This window comes from Corvus cornix, chromosome 27 (assembly GCF_000738735.6).
Source record: "Corvus cornix cornix isolate S_Up_H32 chromosome 27, ASM73873v5, whole genome shotgun sequence".
Taxonomy (NCBI): Eukaryota; Metazoa; Chordata; class Aves; order Passeriformes; family Corvidae; genus Corvus; species Corvus cornix.
In genome coordinates, this window is record NC_046355.1 from 4,057,180 (window position 1) to 4,074,614 (window position 17,435).

Sequence of the window (17,435 nt, forward strand, 5' to 3'; positions counted from 1 at the left end):
CGGGGCGCTGCGCGGGGCGCGGGGCGCGGAGCAGAGCGGGGCGGAGGCGCGGCCGCCGCCCGGGCATTGGAGCCGCTTAAGAGCGCGGGCGGGGGCGGCGCGAGGCGGCGGCGCCCATTGGGCGGTGTTGGGGCGGGGGCGGGGCAGGCGCCGAGGGGCGGAGCGAAGGGGCCGCGAATGGGGGGCGTGGGAGGGGAGCGCGGGGGGCGGCGGCGCGTGCGGGGCTGCACGTGGGCGGTGGGGGAGGGGACGGGGACGGGAGCGGGAGCGAGGGGGATCGCGGGTGAGAGAGCGTGAGAGAATGTAAGTGTGTGTGTGTGTGTCTGTCTGTGTGCGTCTCTGGGTGTGTCTCTGGGTGTCTGAGTGTCTGTGTGTGTGTGTGTGTGTCTCTGGGTGTCTGTGTGTGTGTGTCTGTGTGTCTGTGTGTGCGTCTCTGGGTGTCTGTGTGTGCACGCATGTCACCGTGTGTCAGCGAGTCCACGTGTGTGTGTCTGTGTGTGTGTACGTGTGTGCGTGTGTGTGTCACTGTGTACAGATGTGTGCGTGTGTAAATACACACGCGGGAGCGTGCACATGTGGGGAGTGGTGGGGGGTGAGTGTCACTGTGTTTACATGCGTGTGAGTGTGTGTGTGTAGAGTGCACGTGTGTGTGTGAGAGAGAGAGAGTGTGCAGGTGTGTGTGCCACTGTGTGCATGTGTGTGTGTGAGTGTGTGTGTGTTAGTGTGGGGGAGGAGTGTGTGAGTGTGAGTTTGTGCGTGAGTGTGCAGCTGTGTGTGTCGCTGTACACGTGTGTGTGAGTGTGTGTGTGTAAACACGCGCCCATGGTTGCATGGGGCGGCACATGTGGCGGGTGTGGGCAGGTGAGTGTCACGGTGCGTGTGTGTGTGTGTAAGTGCACGTGTGAGTGCAGGGTGTGTCTGTGTGTGTGCTGCATGTGTGGGAGTGTGTGTGCACATATCTGTGTATGTGAACTGCATTTGTGTCAATGTTCATGTGTGTGACTGTGTGTGTGCACAAGTGTGAGCATGAGTGGCATGTGTGTCCACGTGCTTGTTTGTGCACATGTGAGTGTGCAAGGGCATGTGCACATGAATGTGCAAGGGTGTGCACCTGTACATGTGTGTGAGTGTTCAAGGGGCTGTGTGGCTCTCTATGTGTTGCAAGGGTTTGCACACCTGCACGTGTGTGAGTGTGCTGAGTGTGTCTGTGTGCACACGAGTGTGCAAGGGGTACATGGCTGTACATGTGTGCACAAGTGAGTGCACACCTACATGTGCCTGGCTCTGCCATCCCCACCCCAAAACTCCACTTTCCCCCCCCTAAAATTTGTATTAAAAAATCATTAAAAATCAATAAAAGCCTAAAAAGAGGATGAAAAATGCAATTCCCCTTGTTGGTCTTGTTTAAAAAAAAAAAGTCCCCAAAATAAAAAAAATGCACAAAAAACGCACAAATATTGAAAAAACACCCCAAAAGCACAGGAAATTATTGCACCACAAAAAGGTAAAAAGAGAGGGGAAATGGCAAAAAAATAAAAAAAAGTTGACTAAAAGTTGCACAGAAATTGAAGAAAAAGGGGGGAAAAAAACAGGAAAGGAAAAATAAAGAACAGAAATGTACAAAAATTTTAAAAGCCTGACAAAAGAAAGAAAAATCAAATATTGCACCAAAAAAAATCTTAGAAAAAAAACACAAAAAAGAAAAGCTAGAAAAAATTGTGCACCAAAATGCACAAAAATTTAAAGAGCAAAACAGGGTGGTGAAATGCAAAGAAAAGACACCAAAAGAGCAAGTCCCAAAAGCACTAAAAAGACAAAAGCAGAAATTGCACCAAAGCCCAGAAAAACTAATATAAATATTAATTTTCTTTCCTAAATCTGCCCGATTTTGCCCCAAATTTGGCCATTCCACGCAATTCCTCAACTGTAAATTCCACTAAATAACCACTGGCTCCATCCCAGACCCTTTTCCCCCTTTTTGCCCATCCCAAGCGATCCGGGTTGGGGTTTTGCCGACTCGGCATTCCTGGCGGGACCCCTCCCCGGCGCCGCGGGAATGCTGATGGAGGAAAACGGCCGGAGCGGGATAATCCCGGCGGGGCCGAGGGGCTGGAGGGGATTTAGGGGGATTTGCTCCGGGGAAAAGGGTTAAAATAACACCGGGGGGAGGGCGAGGGGGAGGCCGGAGGCCACCGGGATGGGCTCAGCCATTCCAAGGGATACGGTTTTGCTGGGGATCGAGGCCACAAGGGTGGGCTCAGGGAGGCGACCTCTGTCCAGGACAGGTCACAGGGTGGGATCAGCCTCTCCATGGGACTGGAGTTCTGGGGGAGACCCGAGGCTACAGGGGTGGGCTCAGGGAGTCCAGCGGTGCGAGAGGACAGGAACAAAGGGATGGGATCAGCCTCTCCATGGATCCGGGTTGTGTGGAGGACCGGGACAAAGGGATGGGCTCAGCTTCCTCATCCTCAGTCCCTTCCCCACCACAGATTTCGGCTTTGACGCCCCCAGCACAGCCCCCCACCCCAGGGATGTCTCCTGCAAACTCTCGTTCCCAGCAGACAAGGAAATCCGGGTTGGCGATCTCTTCGATCCCTTCCTTGCGCTGCATCACTCATGACAAGCTCGTTATCTCACTGCCTCTCCCATCCCGACCCAGACTCACCCTCCTGAGCATCAGGGACACGCAAGTCCTGGTGACACGTGGGATGTGGGGAGGGGATTTGGACACGGCTCCCATTTTTTCAGGTGAAGTCCAGGCTGAAATCATCTTTCCAGGAATGTTTTTTGGGGTAATAAAGCTGGCATCACAGGATGGATCATGGGAGAGAATGTGGCTTGGCTGGGACTTGATGCCATACACCAAAAGTCCTGGATTATGCCTTAAAATATAGGGAATCCTAAGAATTTGACGCCCAACGCTGAGCATCCTTGGGATGGAGTTAATCCACTCCAGGGGGGAATTTATTTCAATATTCCCAGTGTCCTCCAACATGTTTGAGCCTCGAGGAGCTTTAAAATATTTCCCTGAGGCAAAAAGTTGGGTTTTATTCTTTTAAAGTCCAGCCAAAAATCCCCAAAAATGGGATTTCCGGAGCTCCACCATCCCAATTCCTCCAAATCCCAAAAAAATCAAGGAAAACATATGCAGGAGTGCAGAATTCCGGTACAACAACCCCAGCCCCCAACAGCTGGACCAGCTGCCAACATCTGCCCGGCGCCACACCCCAGTGATCCCGCCAGCATTCCATGAATTGGGTCAATCCAGAGTGGTTTTCCTGGCGTGAGGCTCTTTGAAGGTGTGGGTTGAGTCGGGGTCAGGTCACCTGGAAAACCGCAGCCCAGGTGATGAAATTGGGGATAAAGTCCATCCAGAAACAGGATTTGTCATAAAATTGGGTTGGGCAATGGTGACACAGCTTCCACAGGGATTTCAGCCTTACTTGAAATGCCCTGGCTTGGCTTTTCCTTTGGGATTTTGAGCTGGTTTTGGCTTGTTATGTGGGGGATACTCCTGGAGCCTCCTGGTCCAGCTCTAGGGATGCGAGGGAGCTCCTGAATATCCTTAGTATTTGGATTTAGCAGCTGGATCTCCTTGGATTTCACTTTTTATCCTTAAACCTGGATTAGTTAAACCCCAGGATTAGCAAAACTGGGATTAAAATGCATTAAACCCTCCAGTCCTTGGGTTAGAGTAGACTGGAGAAAGGTTCTATGTCTGAAAAAGCAGGAACACTGGTCCAAACAAAATCAATTATTATAATTTAATGTATCCCAATTAATAAATAAAAAGTTTTCCAGCCCAGGTAGCAACTTCCTTGTCCTAAACTGACCTGGTTTTGTTGGCTTTTCACTCAATAAACACAGCAAAGATGGGAAAACAAAGGGAAATTCTGGTTTATCCATGAAAAGGAGAAAATTAACCCCCAGTTCTGCCTCTTCCGAAGGTGGGTTTTCCATTTCATCCCTTATTTTGCATTTTTAGGGCACCACGAATGGATGAAAACATGGGGAGAAAAGAGGTCGGGGCTAAAAATAACCGGGTGAGTCAGGGCCAGCACCAGGAGCGTTGTGCCAACGGAGCCAGAGCTGACACCCATGAGAAGAGGAGAGGAGAAAATCCATTTTCCCTTTGGCTCCACATGTTCATGCATGAGGATTCCTAGTCCTTCTCCGAGAAGAAAGGAAAAGGAGGATATATGGAGATATATATATATATATATATATATATGTGTGTGTGTGTGTCTATAAATGTGCATTTGATCCTGGTTTTCTCATTCCATAAACCCCCCCTGGATTTCCCAAGAACCCCTAAAACAGCCAAAACAGCAGAAAAAGGGGATTTTCCCTCCTCTTCCATAATACTATGATGAATTAATTCCCACTTGCCTATGATTTTTCCCCTTGGGGAGCTATTTCTGGAGTCAAAGGCTGTTAATGACAATAATTAATCACTAATGATAATAAGTGGATAATGGCCACTCCTGTGGGATGTTCCCTTTATTGTTTAATTTTTGGATTAATTCTTTGATTTTATTTCATCCCGTTGCTGTGATGTGGAGGATGCCATGGGGGAATTGTTTTGGGAGAGTTGCTGAGTTTTTGGGGTTCAGTCACTGGGATTTTTTCCACCTGGGGAGAAAAAGGTTGGAACGGAGAGGAAAAAAAAAGGTGGGATAGGGAGAAAAAAAGAGATGGATTACAAAGAAAAAGGGTGGAATAGGGAGAAAAACAGGAAGAACAGGGACGAAAAAGGTGGAATAGGGAGAAGAGGTGAAACACGAATTAAAAAAAAAAAAGGTGGAATGGAAGGAAAACAAGAGTAGAGTGAAGAAAATTAGTGGAATAGGAGAACGAAGTGGAATAGGGAGAAAATGGGTGGAACAGAGTGAAAAAAGGGTAGAATAGGGAGAAAACCGGGAGGATTGGAGGTAAAAAAAAAGGTGGAACAGAGTAAAAACAAAGGTGGGACGAAGAAAAAAGGTTGGATCAGAGAGAACAAAGGTGGAATAAGGAGGAGAAAAAAGGTGTAATAGGGAGAAAATGGGAGGAACAGGGTGAAAATAGGTTGGAAGAGAGAGAAAAAAGGTGGAACACGGCGGGGAAAAGAGTGGATTAGCGAGAGAAAGGGTGGGGAAAGGCCGTTTTTCCCTGTGTCTGCCATTCCAGGCACATTCCCAAGGTCTCAGCCCTGGCCTGCAGTAGGAGCACTCGGGGCTTTGGGAGCAGGAATCCTGCAAGGAAGGGGACGGGAGCGGTACCAGAACGCCCAGTACCCCAAAGGACCATCTTCCCCCCTCCAGCATCACGATCCCGGTGGGAATCCACCCACACCTGCTCAGATTAGGAATTTTCCAGGTTTGGGGGGGGATTTTCGAGCAGCCGATCAGAGCAACCCGCAGAGAAATCCGGTGTTTGTTCCCAGAGTGATGAATTTCTTTACAGGCAGATTTTGATCTTCCCATCCTATATTCCCTGCCAGGCTTGGAAAACCCCTAAATCCTGATTTTTCACTCAAAATAGCACAATTTGGCAAACGTAAGGCATCCTGACAACCCTGGAGGTGCCGATATGGAGGGATCCTCCTTCTGCCCTTTGGCATCCCTGGAATGCCCAATCATCCATGAGAAGCCTGGAAAAGGGCTGGAGGAGGACTTTGAGGATGAATTTTAGGGGATTTGGGGTCAGAGGGTGCATAAATGTTGGGTTTGAGGGTGGGGATGTGAGCGAGGTGCTGCCGGAGGGCACAGGGTGAGGTGCTCCATGCATCCCACTGCAGATGGAGAAGGAGATCCCATCTTTTGGGATGCTCACTTTCAATTAATTAATTTAATAATTATTTCCCTCTTCCTGCACAAGGTACATTTCACCCCCTGGGCCCACCGACAGCATGTGGGTGCAGGTGGCTTTGGCATCCCAAGCTGGAAAACACTAGGAAGGGGAAGAAAAGCCCCCAATCCTAATTCCTTCCGTTAAAAATCCCTGAGGCTCCAGACAAGATGGGCTTTGCCTCCCCATCCCTTACTGGACTGGGAAGTGCCCAGTTTGAGCACTGGGAATGGGTCGGAGCAGGCTCCATGGGCAATTCCCGCCCTGCAGGAAGGAGGATTAATCCCCATTACCTAATTAACTGCCTGAATAATAATGAGTCAGGTATTTGTGTGTCATCAGCTCTTGGCTGCAGGGACATGTCGGAGACAGCAAACGCGGCTCAGCAAATCCAGGAGCTAAAAATTCCTCCGATCCCAAATTTCCCGGGGAGGGAGCAGCTCCGCAGGGTGGGGCCGGGGGCTCCGTCCTCCCAGGACGCTGCAACTCAGCTTTTTGGGAACATTGCCCTTCCAGGATGGTGCAGTTTTATTTGGGGGATATCACAATTTCAGGAGAGTGAAATTAAAATTTTTTGGGATCATTATTCTCCCAGGATGACACAATTTGATTCTGGGGGGTATCACCCTCCCAGGATGGCTAGATTTGATTTTTGTGGAGCCTCCCATCCTCCCAGAAAGATACAACTTGATTTTTTGAGGAATATCGCCCTCCCAGTGTGATGTAATTTAAATTTGGGTAGGCAATATGAATTTTTGGGGAGCGTCAGGGAGTTTGAATTCTGAGTGGGTCATAACCCTCCCGGGAAAACACAATTTGAAATTTTGGAGGTGTAACACCCGGCAGGCTTATAAAATTTGATTTAGGGGGGGTCATTAGCCCTCCAGGATAATGCAATTCTCATCCAGGATAATGGAAGTCTAATTTTGGGGGATTATTATCCTTCCAGGACCATGCAAATTGATATATGGGGAAGGCATCAGCTTCCCAGGGGGGTGAACTTTGATTTTTGGGGGGATATAGCCCAGCCAGGACAATGCAATGGGATTTCTGGGGGGGGATTATCACCCTCCCATGATGGTGAAAATTGATTTTGGGGCGGGCTAGTGGATACCCAGGACAATGTAATTTAATTTTGGGGGGATCATTATCCTCCCAGGACAATGCAAATGGACTTTTTGGAGGGTATCATCCTCCCAGGATGATGCAATCAGACATTTTGGGGATCGTCACCCTCCCAGGACAACACAATTCAATTCAGGGGCGGTTATCAGCATTCCAGGATGATGCAATTGGATTTTTTGGGAAGAGCACCCACCCAAGACAATGCAACTTGATTTTTGTGAGGTTCTCCCACCACCGCTCCACCTTCTACAGCCTCACCCGCCCTCTCCATAACCCCATTCCCCAAACTCATGATTCAGCAGCTCCCAAAAAACCCGGGAGGCAGATTACAAACTCCTTTCCAAGTGGGAGAAGAAGAAAAGCCATGCTGACGGCTTGCTTCCAAAAAATCCCCAAACCTCCCAAAAAATGCCTCCATCAGCTCAGGGATTTATTGAACTACTTTCTTCTGCTTTATAAATAATCTGGAATAAAAGGTTGGATCGACATTATTATTATTATTATTATTGTTGTTGTTGTTGTTGATTTTGTTGTTGCTGTTGCTGTTGTCAGCATGGACGGGAGAGACAACACAGCGCTTACAACCCTTTCCTCATGGATTTGGGGATATTCTCCTTATATTTGGGGGTGATACAGAGCTGCTGGATGAAAGCAATGGAAAATATTCCCAAAAGCTCTGGCCTGGGTGGATTTTCTGGCGGTGCTGGGTCACCATCCGTCTGCTTCTCCCAATTAAAAGAATTAAGGGAAGGAAATTGGAAATGTGGCCCCTGCTGCCCCTCGTCGGGAGCAATTAAATCCCGTGGGTTAATGAGCAGGATTTAATTAGGAAAAGGAAAAGGTTCCACTCATTAGATGGAAGTGGAGACAACAGAGTGGGGGGCTTAGACCCCCCAGAAATGTGTGATGATGGAGAGGGTGTGGCTGGAAAAGGGGGGATCAATGGTGTTTGCCATGAAATTCCCATATTTGGCGGTTTTCCCGGCTGGATTTGGCCAAGGAGATGCCAAGAGCCTTTTTGTGTCCTATCCAGGCATTTTGCAGGTTTAAGGATTTTAAACACAAATTTGAGGCTCCAGTGGGTCTGGAATTCACTGACAGCCAAACTGGCTCTTGTGTCTCCCCAGGGGGATTTTCCTTCCCCATTACCGGGGATGTAAATGGGATGGGGGCGGGTAAAAGCCCTGAGGATGTGCCGAAGGGTGGCCAGCAGTGCCTGGCTCTATCCCCCTGCACCCTGATCCCATGTCCTCCAATCCACCACGCACCTGTGTAAGCATCTCCTGCTGTGTTCCCAAGCTTCCCGTCCCACACAATTCCGTGCAATCCCACGGAATTCCATGCAATCCCAGTGGAATCTGATGCAATCCCATGCAGTCCTATGGATTCACCTGACGAAATGCTGTGCAATCCCATCAATAATCCCATTCAGTCATCCCAAGGAGTCCCATTCAATCATCCCATGGAATCCCATGCAATTCCATGGAATCCCATGCAATCCCATGCAATCATCCCATGGAATTCCATTAAATACCATGCAACCAACCCATGCAGTTCCCATACAATCACCACAAGGAATCCCATTAAATAACCTGGAACCATCCCATGCAATTATCCTATACAATTCCCATGTAATCCATGCAATCCCATGAAAGATGATGAAATCGCATGCAATCATCCCATGAAATCCCATGTTATTCGTGTGCAATTCCCATGCAATCCCAAAATTCAGCCCCCACGGGCAGCAACTCTGCTGCATCCTGCAGGAAGGGTGGGATGGAGCCAGGGTAAAGCCCCCGGCACTGGTTCTTAGCACTGAATTCTTTGCATAAGAGGGAGATAGGAAAATGCTGGAAAAGTGCTTCCCAGCACGTCCTGGCATGCCGGGGAACCGGCCCGGCTGCAGCCGTCCCAGTGTGATAGGGGGATGCCCAGAACATCCCATAAAGTCCGAAAACATCCCCCATTGGGGTTCCTTGGGTGTTTCAAGCCACAATTTTGGGAGTGAGGGGATTCAGCAATGCACACCGGGATGGTGAGCAGTGCCGGCGGGATGGATCCAAAGATTCGGGAATGTCAAAGCGAGGTCACCCTGGATCTTGCCGGGGCTTGCCCATTCCCACGCAGACACTTTGATCCCTCCCGCACTTTTCAGTCTCTGAAATTCCTGCGGCTTTTGAATTTCACTCTGTATTCCCCAACCTGGGATTTCAGATGGATTTCCACACTTCCTGGCTCATTGAGGGGGATCAGCATTTTCGGGCTTCACCCCCATTTCCCACAGACCTCCAAAAAATGTGGGTCAGCCAAAAAACTCTCCCTTCCCAAACCCAAGGTCAAATCCCGGTAACACCCTCCCCAAAACCACTCCAGCCAGGAGCTGCTGGGACCTGCCCTGCTTGGCCACCGGAGCCCCAAAATTTGGGGAGTGGGGTCAGGTCAGGGCTTGTTGCCGCCTGTTGCAGGAGTTGAGGCCAGCTTAGAAGCACTGCTCTGGATCCAAGCAAAGGCTGAGTCCAGGGAAGATCATGGCATGGATAGGCACCAGTTCCCAGTGGGAATGGGGGGGGTGGGGGGGCATGGGGGATAAAGAAGATTGCAGGGTGAAGGACATCTCTGGGGTGAAGGATATCCATGGGGTGAAGAAAATGCATAGGGTGGAAGATGTCCATGGGGTGAAGGACATACATGGAATGAAGGATGTCTCTGGGGTGAAGAACATCCATGGGGGGATGAAGGACATTCATGGGACGAAGAACATCCGTGTGGGGAAGGATATCTGTGGGATCCAGGACATCTGCAGAGTGAAGGACATCCATGGTGTCAAGGATATCCATGGGGTGAAGAACACCTGTGGAGTGAAGGAAGTTCAGGGAATTAAGAACATCTGCAGGGTAAAGGACCTCCATGAGGTGAAGGATGTGTGTGGGGAATGAAAGACATTCCACGGAGGAGTGAAGGACATTCCATGGGGTGACGATGGGGAGATGTCCTGGAACACCATTTGAGCAGGGTCCCACTGAGGGGTCCTGCACTGGGGACACCCAGCAACAGGTCACTGTGAGGTGGGGCTGGATTTTGGGGTGAGGCCCCGGCCAGGGTCCAGCAGTGCTTCCAGGCTGTGGGAGCAGCAGAGCAGCAGCAGCAGCAGAAGCAGCAGCAGGAGCAGGAGCAGTTCCTTCCTCATTCCAAGCCCTTGCACAAGGGTGGGGTGGGCGTGTGCTGGCCTGACGCAGGCGATGGGCACAGTCTTGCCCGGGAGCTGCCTCCTCCCTGCCTCCTCACCCCCTCTTTGCCCGTTTTTTGGGATGCTCCAGAGCTGGATGGTAGAAAAAATCCCCCAGGGTTGGGGAGCAGCATCATATCCAAGCCCTTTTCCCAGGGTCAGGCTCCCTGGCAACAACCACCGGGCTGAGGCGTCTGCCAGCCCCTGTATCTCCCCATATCCCCACATCCCACCTGCTCACTCAGGAGCCACATTTAGGGAATTTGCTCCCACAAAACCTCTCAAACATTCCCAGCCCCCAAGCCACAGGTGCCGGTGCTGTGTGTGGGTGCTGGGAGCTCATTCAGCTCGAGGCCCTTTTTTTGATGGACATACTTTGAAGTTTCCTTCTTACGAGACTGGGACAACCTAAGGAAAATAGGAATGCTGGGGGCTCCGGTAGGAGTCGGGGGTGGGAGCTGGCATTGCATGGCCTGGCTGCCCCCACAGCACCTCGCACAGGGCCCTTTCACACTCCCTTTGCACACTCCCAGCTCACACTCCCTCCCTTTGCACACCTGCTCCATGTGCACACTGCACACATGTACTCCCCTTCCATGCCTGTTCCTTTTGGAATTTTGCTCCCCTGGAGCCCTGGTTCCCTTTGCACACCTGTCCCTTTGCACACTTGTTCCCACGTGTTTGTTCCAACGCCCTTGCTGCCCTTGCACACTCAGTCCCTTTTCCCTCTCACTCTCCCTCTGTGCTCACTCCCCTTGCACACTCATTCCCCTTCCACTCTCTCTCCCTTTGTTTGGGCTCTCCCCTTGCCCACTCAGGCCCCTCTGCAACTTGGTGCCCTTCTAGAATTGTTGTCCTTGCACACTCGCTCCCTTCCACACTTGCTCCTTGTGCACTCTCACTTCCCTTACTCATTTATTTCCTTCATACATGTTCTCCCCTTGCACACTCCCATTTCCTTGCACACTCCTCATTCCTTTCCACACTCCCATTCCCTTGCACACTCCCTGCCTTGCACGCCTGCCATTCACAAAGAGCCATGAGGCCAAATAAACCCAGGGAAAGGTTTATTCTCTTTGCCCCTAGAATTCCCAGCCCTTCCCCAAATGCAGGATCAGAGGGGTGCAGGCCTGGCCCCCCAGCCTGGAGCTGTGTTTTACCCCTACGCTGCAGAATCCCAGATTTGCGGTCCCTCCAACAAGGACCGAAGCCCCTTTCCCACGCGCCGGCCCCCCCCAGGGTTATTTTCGCTGCCCCCCACAGTGGGAGCTTTTCTCTCTCTTCCCTTCCCCTGCCCAAGGTTTCCTCCCAGCTTCCTGGCCCGCCTGTTTATTCCCAAATCCCAGATTTCTTTGTTTGCCCGGCAGTAATTTTCCATCGAGGCTCCAAATCCATGAATTCCCGCATTGCCCACCTGAAAAATTCCTGTCCCGCTGAATAAAACCACCACATTTGTGGGGTTTATAGACACAAACCCTCATTTATTTTCCCTCCAAATCCTGAAAATTCATTTCCCCAGAAGGTGGGAAAATAAATTTGGGAGAAAGAACAACAACAAAAAAAAAAGTTTTAATAAATATATTTCTGCATGGAGGATCTTGCCCAAAAACTCAAATTTTCCAAAAATTTGGGGAAAATTATCATTTTGCATCCATCAAAAATGGATTGACATCAGGATCTGGGATACCAGGGAGCAGTGGAAGGGGTTTATTCCTGGGTTGTGGATATAAGGCCTATGGAGAAGAATCCTGAGGATGCTGGTTTGGGATGAGCCAGGAGCTGGTACCCAGGTGGAACGAGGGGCTGAGATGCTCAGACACATGAATATTACAAATGTATATAAAATATTTATTATATATTAATATATAGAAGGATTTGGGTGGAGTTTGCATTAAGAAGCTGCAAAATTAGATGTAAATCTATCTATTCAGAGGTTAATTGGGAATTTTTCACAAGAAAGTCACAATAAAACCCGTGTATGGAGGTTTTGGGGTCATTTTTGCACTAGAAAACTGTAAAATTATATACAAATATAGGGAGTGGGCTTGTGGTGGGTTTTGCAACAGAAGGCCACAAAATTATACATAAATTTAAATATATGGAGGGTTTGGGGTCTTTTTTGTATTAGAAAGACACAAAATTGTATAAAAAAATAATTATATATGGGGGATTGGGGCCTTTTTCCCTAGAAAGTAGAAAATTTATATCTGTATTTAATATATGAGATAAAAATAATATTGGTATGTTGTATAAACATAATATTACTCTAATGATAATATAAATATAATATTAATTCACATGGCTATGTTGTACAATAAATATATGGCAATATAGTATAATGTGATAAAGTAACCATATAATATAGGATAATAAAGATATAAGATGTAAGATATAATAAATATATAAGAAGATATAATATAGAATAATAGAACAGAATAAAATGGAATAAATAATTATCCGTATTTCAATATTAATATAATATTATCTAAAGATGATTAAAATAAACAGCGTTAATAAAATATACTCAATAAATACTCCCAAAACGACATATTTTAATCTTTCAAATCCCATGGAAAAACCTCTTCATCCTTTTCCCAAGGAAAAGTGGAGCAAAAACTCCCAGCTGGAGAGAAGGGTGAGCCCGTGACACTGACAGCACCAGACCTGAGACCTCAGACACCCGGAGGAGGTGATTTTTGGGGTGGATTTTTCATAATTTTTTCAATATTTCCCCTTTAAATGCCCATGACATGGAGAATTTTTTTGTGATTTTTTTGTGCATATTTTCCATAATTTTTCCAAAATTTAACCGTTTAAATTCCAGCAATAGGAGGAAACGCGACTTTTTGGGGTGGATTTTCCATACCTTAGGGAAGCTTGATCTATGGATTCAGCAGCCTGGAGAGAGGCTGAGATCACGCAGCCTTGTGACACTCATGGAACCGGCTGTGAGCCCTTAAATCCCACTGGAAGATTCACTGGGATTGTGATCTTTTGGGGAGAATTTTCCACAATTTCCCCTTTAAATAACACTGAGGAGGAAACTGTAATTTTTTTGGTGAAGATTGTCCAAATTTTTTTCTAAAATTTCCCCCTTATATCCCACTGAGGAGGGAAATTGTGACACTTAGGAGTGAATTTTCCATAATTTTTTCCGACATTTCCCCTTAGATACCACTGAGAGGGAAAATTGTGACTTTTGGGGGCGGATTTTCAAAGTTTTACCCAAATTTCCCTCTTAAACTCCACCAAGGGGAGGAATTGTGATTTCTGGGGAAGGATTTTCCATCATCTGGGAGAGGTCAATCCATGGATGAAGGTTTTTTGGGATGTGCCTGCAGCATCCCACCAGCTGTGGGTACCGCAGGTGGTGTGGGCAGGGATGCAGGAACCGCAGCATCCCCTCAAATCCCCAAATCCGCCCTTTTTTAAGGAAAAACCTTTTCTAATGAGTTTAATCCGCGATGGAATTTTTTTCCAGGTATTTTTGGGCTCTTATTCCCCACCCAGGGAGATGCTGGAGGCTTGGTGCCTGCGTGTTGTTTTCCTCTTCCCAGAACAGCCAGAGAACAAACTAAAAAATAATAAAATAAAAAGTAATCAAATCAAGCCCGGCTGGGGCCATTCCCGGGGCAGGAAAATTCCAGAAAGGTGGGGAAAAAACCGTGTTTATTTAATTTAGGAAACGCAAAAAAACCCCTCCCGGTGCTATTGACGGCGGGATGTGGCTTTGTGGGGGGAACAAAGGGCCGGGAACCCCCGCGGGGAGGAGGAAGAGGAGGAGGAGGAGGAAAAGGAGGAAAAGAGGAGGAGGAAGAAGAGGAGGAAGAAGAGCAGGAGGAGGTGTGAGCGTTCCTCATCCGCTGCAGCGCGGAGTCCTTCCCTCCCTGGAATTCCCTTCCCGGCTCGGCGATGTCCTGGGAGCGCGGGGAGGGGGCAGGGAAATCATAAATCCAATTAATGGAATTCTTGTGTTGAGTTCAGTTTTACATCCCTGGGTTTTAATGTGCTCGGATTTGGGATTGGTTTATTTCAGTTTTTAATGTTACTTATTTTCTATATTTTTATTTAAGTATTCTTTGTGTTTATTGTTGGTTTTATATTTTATAGTGTTATATTATTTTAATTTTAGTATTTTACTTTTAATAATTTTAATATCATTTTCATTTTTATTAGTTTGTTAATATTCGTTTATTTCTCATTCTTTTTTTCCTGGGTTTTTATTAATTTGTAATATTTTTCTATCCTCTTTTTATTCGTTTTTCTATTATTTTATTTTGTATCATTCATTTTTATATTCTTTTGTGTTTAATTCATATTTTATATTCTTTTACATTTCTATTCTTTTATTTTTGTATTATTTTATTCCTATATTCTCATTTTTAAATTTTTCTCATTTTCATATTCTTTTCAATTTACATTATTTTCCCTTTTTATCCATTTTACTACTTTATTTCTGCATTTTTATTTGTAATTAATTTATTATCACTTTACTCTGAATTATTTTTGGATTGTATTATTTTATTACTCCTTTCTTTATTATTTTATATTATTTTTCGTCTTCCTTTAGTTTCTTTTTGCATCCACGTGGGTTTATCCTTCTTTTCCTGCCTTTATTTTCCCATTATTTCACCTTTCTATTCTTTATGTCCCTATTCCCATTTTTACCTTCCTGCATTTATTCCTTTTTACCTGTGTTTTTTCTATTATTTTAATTTCCCGTCATTACCTTTTACACTATTTGACTTCCACATCATTTTCCTTCTCTATTCCTTCATTTTCAGATTATTTATTATCTTTTCCCCTTTATTCTGCCACTAAACCACTAAATTTTGCCTTTTCCCAACTCTTTTTCAGGACATCCACCTTTAAAGGGGCATTTCCGTCTTCCACCTCCAATCCTGGGGATTTTACCATCTGAGTGTAGTAAAATATGGGGTGAAATTCTGTTAAAAACCTGCTTAAACCAGTAAATTAAACAGTTCTCAAAAAATTAAAATTATAGATGATTAATTATTGTTGTTGTTGTTATTGTTGTTGTTATTGTTACTATATTATTATTATTATCATTATCATTATCATTATCATTATCACTGCTGCAGAGAGTGGATCCCTGGGTGATGGGGGATGGAAAACAAAGGGGTTTGGGGGGCACAAGGAGGGGGCAGTTATTTCAGGCTGGGTTTCTCTTTAGTCTGGGTTTATCTTTGGACCCGATGAAAAATTCTGGGGGCTGCGGAGATGGAGTTCTGTGGGGCCCTCCCCCCGATTTATTTGGGGGCACACTGCTGTAAAAATTCGTTTACTGGGGAATGTCAGTCTGGGAAAGTGAAGTTTTGGAAGACTCAATGGTGCTGAATCTACAGATCTCATGGGGGGCCCTGAGTTGGAAAACGGGGTCTCCTTGGGGAGAAATTGGCTGGTTGGGGCACCCCATGCTGCTAAAATAATAGGTTTATTGGGGATCGCAGAGCTGCAAACTGGGTATTTTGGGGAACCCCATGATGCCAAAACCAATAGGTTTTGTGGGGGATCCCAAGAGTGCAAACTGGGATTTTTGGGGGATCCCATGCTGCAAAAATGGATTTTTTAGGGAAGATCCCAATGCTGTAAAATTAGATCTTGTTGGGGACCCTGTGCTGGAAAAATGGGGTCTTTTGGGGAACTCCAAGAGTGCAAAAAAGGGTCTTTTGTGGGACCCCATAGTCCAAAATTGATCTTTTTGGCAGGGATCCCCCACTCTAAAAATAGTTTTTTGGGGGGTCCCAGGAGTGCAAAATTGGTGTTTTGGGGCCCCCAATCCCACAGGGGACCCCCAATGGGGGATTCTGTGCTGCAAAAATTTGGGGGGATCCCAATGCTTCAAAAGTTGTTTTCTTGTGGAACCCCCCCAAAAATGGGTTCACTGGGGGACCCTGTCATACAATCCCCCCCACTGCAATTTCACGTGTTTTACTCTGGGGAGGGAACCCCTAAAATCCAGTTTTGGGGATCACGCAGATTTTGGGGCACAACCAGCCCTGACAAAAACTTTTCTGCTCCAAACAGGGGTTTTTGCTGCTTTTTCCACAGGTTTTTGCTGCAATTGGAGCATGGGGCTCAAGGAATTAGAGGATTATCCAGGGAAATCTTACCCCTGAGCCCCAGGGGGTTGCTGCCAGCTCCATCATTTCCCAAAACTCGGCTTTGGGAAGGGTAATGTCCATTTGGGGGTTCAAGAGTAATTCCCATGTGCGACAGGGTGGGAATTCTATCCAGGATCTGGGACCCTTGGACCCCGACACACAAATTTGGAAGGCATTTTCTTAAATCTGGGGGGCATTTGTGGAAATTTGGGACGGCTTTTGGAAACTGGGACCCCACTGGTGCAAACATTGAGCCCCATCTTGGGAATCTGGGGTGTCTTTCCTTGAATTTGAGGGGCTTTCTGCAAACCTGGGACCCTTTTTTAGGAACCTGGGACCGTTCTTAGGGAATCTGGTATCCCTTTAAGGGAACCTGAGGTGTCTTTTTTCAACCCTGGAGCCCCATTTTTGGAACGTGGACCTTTTCTCACATTTGGGGGGAGGATTGTGAATCAGGATTCACTTTGTTAGACTTAGGGTTATTTTTTCTTAAACCTGGGACCCCTTTTTGGGAACCTTGGACCCCTTCTAGGGAACCTGGGGTGTCTTTTTTCAGCCCTGGAACCTCATTGCCCAAACCAAAACCACTTTTTGCAACCACAGAACCCCATTTTGGGAACTCCATGTAAAAACTGAGGAGGCTTTTCTTTGGCAATCAGGGCTCATTTTCTGAAACTTGGGGGCTTTTTGCAACCCTGGGACCTTGTTTTTCAAATCTGGACGCCCTTTTTGCAACCCTAGTGTCCGTTTCTGCAAATCTGGGAACACTTTTTGTATCCCTGTGACAAACCAAGATCCATTTTTGCAAATCAAGGACCCCTTTTTGCAAACCTTGGACCCATTTTTGGGAACCCAGGGACGGTTCTTAAATTTGGGGGGCCTTTTTCAAAATCAGGGCTCCTGTTCTTAAACTGGGGGGATTTTTCTTAAACTCGAGATCCCTTTTTGCAATCCTGGAACCTCATTTTCAGAACCTGAGGTGCCTTTTCTTAAATCTGGGGTGACTTTTTACAAGTCTGGGAGCCCTTTTTGCAAACCTGAGACCTCCTTTTGCAAATTTACCACCCCATTTTGCAAACTTGGGATGCCTTTTTCCAAGCATGGAGCCTCCTGCATCCAAACTTGAAAAG